At 58.2% G+C, this 12,780-nt stretch overlaps 1 protein-coding gene across 8 annotated transcripts in view; it reads left to right on the top strand.

Annotated features, from left to right (window-relative positions):
• Sbno2 (strawberry notch homolog 2) overlaps nucleotides 1-12,780 on the top strand; it is a 49,809-nt gene that overhangs the window by 6,647 nt on the left and 30,382 nt on the right. The gene's annotated exons all lie outside the window — the stretch shown is intronic.

The raw sequence follows: 12,780 nt of genomic DNA on the forward strand, positions 1-12,780 counted from the left end.
TCTGGGGACAGCAGAGATATCCTGTGTGCTGGGGGAAGGTTGGCTTGGCCACCATGTGCCACGTTGGCCAGAAAGGAGATGGACAGTGGGTCGGACATATCGCTCCTCGGTGGCTTCAGAGCTGCCTGTGTCTGGCTTGTCCTCAAGTGGGTGTCCACCCTCCTCCCCATCTCCTGTCCCCAGACCCTGCTGGATCCCCAGCATGCACTTGTAGGCTGCTGCCTGCAGACTTGACCGCCCACGTCCACGTGCCGCCGCTCTGAGATAAGGGGACTGAGGTCCCTCCTCAAGACAGCCTGGTCCAGTTCCCGGTGGGAACCCGGCACAGAATGAAACTGAAAGGGGCAGTGGCTGGGATGGCCAAGGTCCTGCTTCATTTCAAAAGTGACAGCGCAGATCCTCGAGGAAGTCTCCCCACCCATGGGGGTCAAAGGCTGCAGATACGGGGCAGGTTGAGGGTCCCAGGAGGGCAGCAGATCTAGGTCTTTGTGGTGGTGACTCATCGTGACCAGGGTGGGGTGACTGTACCAGGAGTGCCAGCGGATCAGAGAGAAAGTCCCTGCCCCACACAGTGGCCCTGGTGCCAGGATAGCAGCTACCCACCCCAGCTGCGCCCTGTCTGTTCCGCAGCCCAGCGTGGCCTTCTGAGCGTGAGGTAAGCCGAGAGAAGCCTTGCATCCCTGGGCAGTGTGTCCCCCGCGCCCGGTCTCCGCTGCAGGTGGAGAGGGAGGGGCAGGGTGTAGTTTGGGCTCTGGGGAGTAGGTGCTGTGGGGATCCACTGTGCCTGGTGGGGACCAGGGGCGCCTATTACAGATGGTTAAGGGCATCCGGAACGTTCTGGGTTGGGCCAGTGAGGGTTCTGTGTGTACCCCAAGTGCTGTGAATTGGGTTATCTGAGCCCGTGTGTCCTGGCCATCGGGGTTCCTGCCTGGCTAGAGGCCAGCTTCGGAGACCCGCTGGTTTGGGCTGGGCACAGGTGTCCTGGACCCTGGGAGACGGCCTCTTAGATTCTGCAGCTTGGCCTTCTGAGACCGAGGTAGAGGTTGAGGACTCAGGGATGGCATTAGGGGTGTCCCCGGGTTGACATCTCTACTCTGGCTTTGTGGGAACCTGGCAGCACCCAGCATTAGGGGCTGGGTGTGACATCCTGTGTCGCCCACTCTAGATAGTCAGGGGCTGCCACCCCTAAACTCGGGTCCAAGTCTTCTCCTGAAAAACCAGCCTGTCTGGATGCCCAGGGCCACATTCCTTCCTCCTGCCCCCTCCTGCCATGCCTGGGCCTCCCCAGCGTGCCCCGCCTACCTGCTTCCTCCACTGGAGGCAGGGCTGGCTGTTGAGCCCCTGAGAAGCTGTGGGGCTCCAGATACCCCAGCATCTGCCACTGCGCCTGTGGGGCTCTGCTGGCCATTGAGAGTCTCGGTTTCAAGGGTCTGACCTTGGGTGGAGTTGGGATCTCAGGTCTGGCCTAGAGAGCCTTCAGAATAGCCAGCCCCGTGGGCACGCTGTCTTCCGTAATCGGGACTGTAGCTGTGCGTTTTTGGCAAGAGTCCTGGTGAGAGGCTGTACTCAATGGTTAGAGCGCTCTCCCGGCACACACACACAGTCCTGGCTTCCTTTTCCGGCACCCATCTGGTGTGGTGTGGTATACTCTGGAGTTGTGCGACAGAATGAGTTCAGGGCCAAAATCATCCGGGGTGTGTGTGAGTGGCCGTGGTGTCCCTGGGGTCCTCACAGGCAGAGGCCTCTCACTTCCACCGACTGTGGGCAAATCTGAGACCCCAAGTTGGGGCACACTGGCTGCCCTGCTGGCTGTGGAATGGGCACAGCAGGTGTCTTCGGAGTTCCAGTCCTACCCACTGACAGCATTACAGAGGTGGGGCTCCCCTCCCCAGCAGCCTAGAGCCCACCCTGTGTCCCCCCTCACCGTGGGCCCCCATCTGGAGGCCCCTGCCGTATACTGCTGGAATTACACTCTCACTGTAGTCGAGAGGAAACAATATGCCTTGGGCTCTGAAGTGTCAGTCAAGCCTACAGGTCTCGTGTGGAGCATGGGGCCTCCCTTATGTAGACACGTCTGCTCCTGTCCCTGAAGCCCACCCCCAAGCTGGGGCTGGCCTCCACTTTCTCCTGGACATTGAGTAACCTTCATGCTGGGATGAAGTTGTTGTTTTTGGCACTGAGGCTGGACCGAAGGAACCCGAGGACAGTGGTGGCCCCTGGGACATGACCGGCCCAGTGATGGCCAGCCCCAGCCACCACTTGAGTTCTCGAAGGAGCACTGAGCTTGGGGTGGGGATGGCAGCAAGTGGGGGTGGTAGAGACACCCCTCTATGCTGCCCATGGACATACAAGGCCATGCCATTCCAAAGGACCAGGAAGGGGCTTGGGGGGGCTCAACATCTGCTCAGAAGTTGATCTGGGGGTCAGAGGAGACCATAGTCTCTCAAAGACCACGCTTAAGCATGAGACCCTAATGGGTCTTCCCAGATGGAAGCCACCCACAGGAGGCTGGCCACGTGTGCCACGTGTGGATGATTGAAAGCCACAGATCAGCCGTTGAGCTCAGTGCCCAGGGCTCCCCCACCCCCAGCTCTCTCCAAGGCAGGGAGACTGCACCCAGGTGGCCAGAGCAGGGCTGGGGCCCTGGAGAGCCAGGCCGGGCTCTGTCATACCTTTGGGCCGCGCAGCTGTGAAGCCAGGCGGGATGGAGGGCTACGGATCCCAAAGCTGGGCGCTGGGGCAGGTCCTGGGGCCGTGACCCACTCACCTTTCTTATACGGCACCCACCTCCCTCTGCAGCCGGGAGAAGGTGTGTGTGCCTAGGGCCTCTGGAGAGCCCGCTGCTGCCTCCAGTGGGGCCTGAGTCCTCTTCCACATGGGTACTGCCTGGCTGTGCCCCAGCCCTGACGGCACCCATGGGACCTGGCGTCTGGAGCTGCCTCCTCCGGTGGAGGATGAGTTCAGGGCCCGCTTGCAGTGGTTGAGACCCTGCCCCAGACAACGGAGGGCCCCACACCCCAGCTAAGCGTGCGCCCCACCGTAGACACCTCTCTGTCCCTGTCACTCTGCATGCCTCCTGGGCGCCTGCCTGCCCTGCCAGGGTCAGGTCTCAGAAGGCACAAGGCCCCCTCCCTGCTCACTGTCCCTCCTGGGCTTCCCTCCAGCCTGTGGTGATCAGCTCAGTTCCCCATGGCCCCCAGCAGGGCTCAGACTAGGGCCCTTGAATCCCCCCTGCCCTCGCCAGAGAGGCAAGCTTAGAGCCAGTTTAGGGGGTGCCAGACGCTGCCACCAGGCCTGGGACACCTTGGGCTGCTGCTTCCAGCGTGGGCATTCTTTCCTTTCTTTTTCTTTCCTTTCTTTTTCTTTTTGTTTTTTGTTTTTGGAGTCAAGATCTCTGTATCTTTGGAGCCTGTCCTGGAACTCTCTCTGTACACCAGACTGGTCTCGAACTCACAGAGACCTATCTGTCTCTGTCTTCCCAGTGTTGGGATTAAAGGAGTGCGCCACCACCACCGAGCCTTAGCATGGGCGTTCTTGTGGCCAGCTCTGCCGAGGGCTGGAGGGTCTCTAGCCTGAGCACCCCACCCCACCCCTGAGCACAGCTGTCACCCCATCCTAGCATCCAGTCCCGTGGGCAAGGCCTCTGTCCAGCCAGGCCTCTGTCGGGCCAGACCAGGAAGTGTTGCAAGAGAGGGTAGGCAGTTGAGACGTCTACTCCAAGCTCCTCCCTGAATCTGGCATTCTGGTCTTCTAATGTTCCCTCCTGCCTGTCCCGTCCCTCAGAAGGTTCTGGAAGGCAAGGGTGGGCCACCATTGGAGATGAAGGTGTTGTGTTGAGCCCCATACTGTGACCTCTTAGTAGCACTGGGAAGGGCTGTGGTGGCCTGTGACCACCGTTCCCCAGGACGTGAGTGCAGCCGAAAGTCAGGGCTTTAGGGCCAAGTCCAGCCCCCACACTTGTGTCTGAGGGGTCGCATGAGGGTGATGGAGGGGCATCCTGGGCTGAGGGTCCTGCAGGCCAGCTAGTGGCTGAGGTCAGAACTGTAAACCTGAGGTGCAGTCCATGTGCAGACCCCCGCCCCCTGCTTACTCCCTACCCCCCATCCCCATAATACACGTATATACATCATCCCCATTATATATTCCTCCCACCAGCCTGCTGGTGACCCTGTGCCCACGTCCAGAGGACCCGGGCTTAGGCTGGCTGTGTGGCCTCTGCCTGTCTTTTTGGCATCCTCATCGTTGTGTGCCAGGGCCCTCCAGGGAACTCTGGAAGCCCAAGGACATGGGCCGGGCCAGGCTGGGAAGTCAGTGAAGGTCAGGGCTGCCCCCATCACAGCTCAGCTGCCCTGTGAGTCTCCCAGAGCGCAGAGCTTTCCAAGCCACAGGAATGGAGAGTCCTGGAACCCCAGCCCTGCTCCTGAGGAACTGATGTTTCCGTCTCACAGCGCCGCCTCCCAGGCCAGGACTCTGGGCTGGGATTGTTACCTAAACTGTGCCTGTTGTGTGTGCAAAGACCCTTTCTCCAGACACGGTACCAGGTGCCTACCTGTGCCCTTCAGGGCTGGGTCCTGCCCTCCTCCCGGGTGGCGACCACTCCCACAGGCAGGGTAGAGAGGCTCTGACCTCTTCAGACCTAGCCACATCCCCCGGGGTGCAGAGCAGTGCAGGGCCATGGGACTGGTCCTGTGCCCACCCCACCCCTGTGGTAGGGAGAGACCAGCCTGAATTCCCTGTGTGTCACCTGGTAAGATCTCTGGGGAGCCCTACCAGTCGAGGTGGAGGTCTGGCCGGCTCTAGACTCCTTTTTTTTTTCTTTCTTTTTTAAGATTTATTTATTTACTATACATAGTGCTCTGTCTGCATGTATCCCTGCGGGCCAGAAGAGGGCACCAGATCTCATTAGAGATGGTTGTGAGCCACCATGTGGGTGCTGGGAACTGAACTCAGGACCTCTGGAAGAGCTATTAGTGCTCTTAACCACTGAGCCATCTCTCCAGCCCTTTGTTTGTTTGTTTGTTTTTGTTTCGAGACAGGGTTTCTCTGTGTAGCTTTGTGCCTGTCCTGGATCTTGCTCTGTAGCCCAGGCTGGCCTCGAACCCACAGAGATCTGCCTGCCTCTGCCTCCCGAATGCTGGGATTAAAGACGTGCGCCGCCGGCACCCCACCCCCACCCCCCCACCCCCGGCCTGGCCGGCTCTATCTTTGACGGCCCACATTCCTTACTTATTTTTTACATTTTATTTTTGGTGTGGTGGGGGGTTATGTGCACCACAGCGTGCATGTAGAGGTCAGAACAGCCTGTGGAGTTGGTTCTCTCATTCAGCCATGTGGGTCCTGGGGATGAAACCCAAGTCACCAGGCTTGGCGGCAAGTGCCTTTACTGCCTGAGCCATGGTGCTGGCCCACATCACTTATGTGCTGGGATCTGCCCCCTGAGGCTGGGGAATAGGTTCAGGTCCTGAGTGTGGGATGCTTGCCAGACACTTGATCCTACAGCCACGGGCACTGGCCTGTGACTGAGACAAGGCCCCACCACCACCACCACTGTGCTTCTAGCAGTCACAGAGTGGGAGGCAGGCCAGGACCTAGAAAAGGACGGCCCTGCTCTCACCCTGGCTCTGCAGAACCACCGCGGTCCTAGGTCGAGTCTGTGGTTTACGAGAAACTCTGAGACCTTGGGGATACCCGTGTTAACTGTCCCTGAGAGTGTGGGCAGCCCAGGGGAGGAAGGGGACCCATCTGGACCCTGGGGAGGAAGCAGGCACACTGGGCTCCTGGGAATGGGTGTTGGCCTTGTCTCCTGGCGTGTGCCTGAGTTCCGTGGCACAGGACGCGGGCATGGGGAGTATTCCCTGGGTACCGTGCCTGTCCTGAGAGCCTCCTGTCCTTAAAGACACGGACTCTCCCACAGTGAGGCTGGACCTCTACAGAGGCCAGGAAAGGGGTGTGGGGTGGGGTTTGGGGCCACAGGCTCACCTGACCATTGGGAAAGGGGTCAGGGTGGACTGGCTGGGCCACACTGCCAGACGGAGTCAGCTGTGGGGAGGAGACTGCCCGGCTCACGGTCAGCCTCGTTCGTGCACCGGCCCAAGATGGTAGGTAGCGCAGTGCATTAGCTGTGGGCGAGCTGAGGACTGTGCCAGGTGCTGCTTCTGTGGACACTTGAAGAGTGGTGTGGAGGGGTGGCAGCCTTCCAGCCTCAGCTGCGCACACGTGGAACTTGTACGTCTGTCCCTGAAGCCGAGGACAGACCCCTGCCACTGTCTGCAGTCCCTTCCCCCAGGATCTAAGTGCAGGTTCTGTGCAGGAACGCTTGATGGCCGGGGCTGGGCGCAGCTCCCCTGCATGGAGCCCCGGGGCTGGGCGCAGCTCCCCTGCATGGAGCCCCGGGGCTGGGCGCAGCTCCCCTGCATGAAGCCCTGGTCTCTGGGACCTGTATGTTAAGAGGCAGCACCCAGAGCCACCCACTCTCAGCGCCAGACCATATTCTGCAACTTACTTTTTTTTGGGGGGGGGGGTGTTTTTCAAGACAGGGTTTTTCTGTGTAGTTTTGGTGCCTTTCCTGGAACTCACTCTGTAGCCCAGGCTGGCCTCGAACTCACAGAGATCTGCCTGCCTCTGCCTCCCAAGTGCTGGGATTAAAGGTGTGCGTCACCAGCCCGGCTTATTCTGGAACTTTCTGTTTCGAGATCACACCTTTGGGTCCAGTGGCTCTCTGTGAACTCACGGGTCAGTCCATGTTTGCCCTTGTTACCAAATGAGCCTAGTTGGGGAGAGAGTCAGATTTCCTTGCTGTCATGAGGGATGGTGGCTGAGTGTTTCACCTGTGTGGTCCCTGCTGCTCCCAGGGCTTCAGTGTGGGCTGCACCCTGCCGTGAGCTGGCTCTGTGCACTCTGCTTGAATCAGGGTTTGTGCGGCTAAACCTGGGCTCTTGACCAGCTCTCCAAGTGCGCTGATATGAGTCTGGTTTTAGTTTGTGTGATACTTAGGAATAAGCCCTGGGCTTTGTACATGCTACTCGAGTTTCAAAGCCTTTTTTTTTTTTTTTTTTTTAAAAGATTTATTTATTTAGGTGAGTACTCTGTCTGCATGTTCCTCTGCTTGCCAGAAGAGGGCACCAGATCCCATTACAGGTGGTTGAGAGCCACCATGTGGCTGCTGAAAATTGAACTCAGGACCTCTGGCAGAGCAGCCAGTGCTCTTAACCGCTGAGCCGTCTCTCCAGACCCCAGTTTTAAAATTATCATCATTACTGCTATTTTAAAAGATTTTTATTTATTTATTTATTTTGGTTTTTTCAAGACAGGGTTTCTCTGTGTAGCTCTGGCCGTCCTGGAACTTACTCAATAGTTCAGGCTGGCCTTGAACTCACAGAGATCTGCCTGCCTCTGCCTCCTGAGTGCTGGGATTAAAGGCATGCGCCGCCGCCGCCGCCGCCGCCGCCGCCGCCGCCGCCCCGCCCCCCCCCCCCCCCCCCGGTTTAATTTATGTTTATGAGTGTTTGGCTGCATGTGTATGTGTACCACACGTGTGCCTGCTGCCCACAGATGTCAGGAGGGGTGTCATGTCCTCTTGAACTGCAGCAAAGGATGGTTGTGAGCTGGCATGTGGGCTCTGGGAACTGAAACTGTGTCCTCTGCAAGAGCAGCCGGTGTGCCAACCCCTGAGCTGTGTCCAGCCTCATTACAGTATTTTAAAGAAGAGGGAGAGAGCGGAGAGGGTGGCCCAGGTCTTTGTTCCCAGCTTGGGAGGCTGAGACAGGAGGATTCCAAGTTGAAGACCATCCTGGGAAGTTGCTGAGACCTTGTTGTTTTCACAGATGTTAGTATTTGTGTGGGGGGGGCACATGCATGTAGAGGTCGGAGGACAGCCTGTAGGAGTGACTTGTCTCCTTTCAACACATGGGTCTCAGGGATTGAACTCAGGTTGTCAGGTTTGGTGGCAAGTGCCCTTATCCACTGAGACATCTCACAGGTTCCTCAAAAAAGTTATAAAAACCAGGTTAGGGAGGTGGCTAGACAGTAGAGCCCCTGCTAAAATTTCCCACAGAGGGACTGGGGGCGTGGTCAGGGTGGAGCCCCGCCTAGAATCCTCCAGTGAGGGGCTGGGGCGTGGTCAGGGTGGAGCCCCGCCTAGAATCCCCCCAGTGAGGGCTGGGGGCGTGGTCAGGGTGGAGCCCCGCCCAGGATCCTCCAGTGAGGGGGTGGGGGCGTGGTCAGGGTGGAGCCCCGCCTAGAATCCCCAGTGAGGGGCTGGGGGAGTGGTCAGGGTGGAGCCCCGCCCAGAATCCTCCAGTGAGGGGGTGGGGGCGTGGTCAGGGTGGAGCCCCGCCTAGAGTCCCCAGTGAGGGTCTGGGGGCGTTGTCAGGGTGGAGCCCGGTTTAGAACCTTCCTGTTCCCCTTGCCAGCTGCCATTGTCCACCTCCAGGAGTCCAGGCCGCCTCAGAGGGCCTCTTCTGTGGTGGACACATCTCTAACTGTGTCCACGCTTGGTCCCTCTTCCAGTCAGCCCCCAGCTGTTCACAGTCTACTCCCTGTGTAACTGGCCCCAGAGGTTTCATCAAGGCCAATGTCTGTGCAGGGGAAGGGGCTACCTGACCCTGGGCTCTGACCAAAGGCTAGGTCTCTGGGACCTGGGAGTGACCATGATGTTCTCTCACTAGACAGCTCTAGCTGGACAAGTCAGGACCTAATCAGGTGTCTTGAGTCATCTAGGACTCTGCCACATCTGAGCTGAGCCTCATGAACTCACTGGATTTGGGGTGTGAGAGCCCTGTGGCAGGGAGACCAGCCGCCCCCCCCCCCCCAGCTCCTGTGGAGGAGGCCTGTGGGTCTCAGTCATGGTGAACACAGGCTCTTTATGCACTATCTATCTGATATGTCCCGGCCCTGCTCCTGCGTGTCTAACCCCAGAACACTCTGGTGGTTCCCTGCGGGCAGCAGATCCAGACACCGATACCCACTTGAGTGGGTGACTCCAGAGACGCTAATTCGCAGCCTAGGCACAGCCATGGGCCCAAGGCCCCTGGAGGGCCCAGCAGCTGCGCAGTATGTCCTAGGCCAGAGTTGCTTCTAGCAGCTTGAGGGCCTTTGCTCCGTGGGGTTCTTCCTTTGTTTTATGTTTTGTTTGCTTGTTCTCATGTGGCCCAGGCTGGCCTCTACTCACTCACAGAGGTCCACGTGCCTCTGCCTCCCAGGGCTTGTGATTAAAAGTGTGTGCACCATCCTGCCCAGCTCACCTGGACTCGGTCCTGTTTCTTGTCTCCTGGGTGCTGACATGGCAGGCGTGCAGCAGGCTGAGGTCAAGCCCAGAGCATCATGCATGTCCAGCAGGGCTCCCCACTCAGCCCCAGCCCCAGTCCTGTCTTATTATTTTTTGTTTCTTTATTTACTTACTTATTTTTGTTGATACAGAGTCTCCATCTGAAGCTTAGGCTGTCTTAGAACTTGGGGAAATCCTCCTGCCTCAGCATCCTGGGTATTGGGCCTGAAAGCATGTATAACTGCTCTGCAGGCTTCCGAATACAGCCTTGGGATCTGGTCCCAGCTCCTTAAAGGGGTCTTGTGTCCTAGTCTGAAGCCTCAGCCAGGCCAGGATCCAGGAACCACTGGAGAGGCCGCCCATGAGTGGACCCCATGTCCTCCCATGTCATGCACAGAGGGACCAGAGTCTGTCTCAGAAACAGGGGGGTCTGACTTATGTTCCAGGTCTCCCCCAGTACAACTCCCTGTGAAACTTGGGTGCAGAAGGAAGTCACGTGCTCTTCAGAGTGATGGAGATCATGGCGTAGAGTCCACCTCCTGAGCAGGACCAGTGCCTGGCCTGAGAGTCGCACCTAAAAACAGACACAACAGGCTGTCACCTGGCAGGGCCCTGCGGGGCCAGTCCTGCCCACCAGAGGCTGCTGCGTGCTGCCACCTCGATTCAGGGATTTGTTTTTGTACTACACAGTGACACCCTGTCCAAAGAAAGTCTTTATTCACTGAGCCGTCTTGCCAGCCCTCCTGAGTGTGTTCTGGGAGTTGGACTGGCTGGATAACCCGGAGTGAGTTTTCAGCAGTAAACTGGGTACCTGGAGACCTTGGGAGACAAGATGACGGCAGGGGATGCTGGGAGGGGTGGAGGGTGGTGCCACGCCGTGGCTGCTAGCACATAGGGTATGGGTTCAGGTGGGGCACTGCCCTGTGAGAGTGGCCACAGGGGACCCTGGGTGTGGGCCGCAAGTACAGCTGTGTCCTCCACAACCCCTGTTCTAGACGTTTAAAATTCTCACTGTATGTGTACGCGCACGCACGCCATGGAGTGTGTGCGTAGTTCAGGGGACAGCTTGAGGGGTCGGCATCTCATGGAGTGTGTGCGTAGTTCAGGACAGCTTGAGGGGTCGGCATCTCATGGAGTGTGTGCGTAGTTCAGGGGACAGCTTGAGGGGTCGGGTCTTTGCTCTTGCTGGCCACTCGGGGCATCAGCCTGTGGTCTGGACATTCTTAGTCTGAAGTCCCAGACTGGTCTTTTTGTCTGGTTCTCTCACTGAACACAATGTCCCCGTGCCCCCCCCGGGGGGGGGGAGTGAGTGTGCCTGAACCCACTCCTGCTCACGGCTGTGTGATACTTTGGTGTGGGGGTGGTCCACACCCTGTGTCCACTGTCCACCAATGGACCCTGAGCTGCGTGGATGGCGCCATTCTGAATTTCCACGTGGGAGTTTGTGTGGACCTGTGCTTTGGGCATGTGGCTGAAAGCAGGATCGCTGGGCTTGGGGAAGCACTTTTTAACTCTCGAGACAGGGTCTCTCTCTGTAGCCTTGTGTCTTTCCTGGAACTCACTCTGTAGCCCAGGCTGGCCTCGAACTCACAGAGTCCCGAGTGCTGGGACTAAAGGCGTGCGTGACCACCGCCCGCCTCTGTTTGACTCTTAAGGAACCACCAGACACTCTCCAGGGCTTCGTCACGTTGCTGGCCTGCCTGTGCTGTGAGGGCCTGGCTCCTCCTCTACAGGTCAGGGCCCAGTGACTGCCTTGGCAGCCCCCCCTGCTGTCCCCACCCTCACCAGGTTCAGGTCCGAACCTGCTGCCTGCTCAGAGGAGCCGGCAAGCATCACCAAGGCACAAATCCCAGGTCACCTGTGGTGGCTCCTACCGCTCAGTGGCTACTGAACCTGACCCCTGTCCCTGACTGACCAAGCGCGACCCACACCTTCGGGGACTACCACTCAAAACAGGAGGTTGCACCAGTGTTCCGAGGTGGCCAGCCTGCTCTGCAGGGCCCTGAGGACTGTGGAGGACTGGTCAGCCTCACTGTCTGAGACAGCAGCCGGAGTCTAGCTCCAGCCAAACACCCAGGCCTGGGAGGGTCCTCCGGGAGTCTGTGAAGACAGGCCACGAGACAGCTCTGGGCTCTGAAGCGGGCTCTGCTCCACTCAGCCTCAGGTACTTGGCTGGGAGGCAGAAGCTGGACTGAGGAGTTGAGGAGTCTGGACCCTTCAGTGGTTAGGTCCGTGATGGGCTGCTAAGACTCAGGGGCCACTGATGCCAAGGTGGAGCCGGGTCTGGCCTGCCTTGCCCCTGAGTGTGTGTGAGTGTGTGTGTGCATGCACATTTGTGTATGAGGTTTTGTACACCTGCTTGTGTGGATTCGTACACAGAGGCCAAAGGACTCTACCAGTCTCTTCCTATTCCTTTGCTTAAAAAACAAAAACAGCTGGGTGGTGGTGGCGTACACCTGTAATCCCAGCACTCGGGAGGCCGAGCCAGGCGGATCTCTGTGAGTTCGAGGCCAGCCTGGTCTACAGAGCTAGTCCAGGAAAGGTGCAAAGCTACACAGAGAAACCTTGTCTTGGAAAACCAAAAAAAACAAAAACAAACAAAACAAAACAAAACAAAAAAAACACCAAACTAAAACAACAACCAAAAACAAAACAAAAACCAAAACAAAACAGTCTCAGTCAAGAGATGGCCCACAGGTTTGGAGCATTGCCCGCTTTTCAGATTTTCAGAGGCCCCAAGTTCAGTTCCCAGGAGGATGGCTCACAACGGTCTGTACGTCCAGCTCTAGGGGATCCAGTGCCCCCTTCTGGCTGCTGTGAGCACCAGGTACGCGCATGCACACGCGCGCGCACACACACACACACACACATACACACACACACACACGGACACAGGTGCAAGCACACACACCCCCCACACGCCGCCGTTGAAGCCTTACAAGGTGGTTCATGGAGCACACGCTGGTCCTCCAGCTCGCTCTTGTCAAGGATGGCCTTAGACGCCTCATCGCCCTGCGCAGGCCCCCAGTGCCGGGATGGCAGGTGTGCCCTGCAGAGCCTGGTTTTTGCTGAGGGTGAATCCAGGCCCTTGTGTATGCTGGGCCAGTGCTCTGCCCACTGTGTCCTGGCCTCAGCCTGACTCACTCCCTGGAGACTCTCCCACTGGCCTGGAGCTCGCCGTTATCTGATTGTGTCTGTCACAGTTACTGCTGGCGTTGCGTGTGACCATGCCCGGCTTGTTCCACGGTGCTGGGGATCCAAAGTCTGCCCAGTGGGCGTTTTTACCTAGTAGACCCTTTGTCCAGTTCCTTGTTTTATTTCTGAGAAAGGGGCTCATGTAGCCCAGGCTGACCCTAAATTCCCATGTATCCTAGACTGGCCTTGACTTCCTGGTCCCCCACTTCCACCTGCCGAGTGCTGGGGTAGCAGGTGTGACCACCACCTCTTGTTTGTGGGGTCCTAAGCGTCATCTGTCCCTGGCAAACAGCCGAGCAGCACTGTGGCCCAGGCCGGTC

Source organism: Peromyscus maniculatus, chromosome 22 (assembly GCF_049852395.1).
Source record: "Peromyscus maniculatus bairdii isolate BWxNUB_F1_BW_parent chromosome 22, HU_Pman_BW_mat_3.1, whole genome shotgun sequence".
Taxonomy (NCBI): Eukaryota; Metazoa; Chordata; class Mammalia; order Rodentia; family Cricetidae; genus Peromyscus; species Peromyscus maniculatus.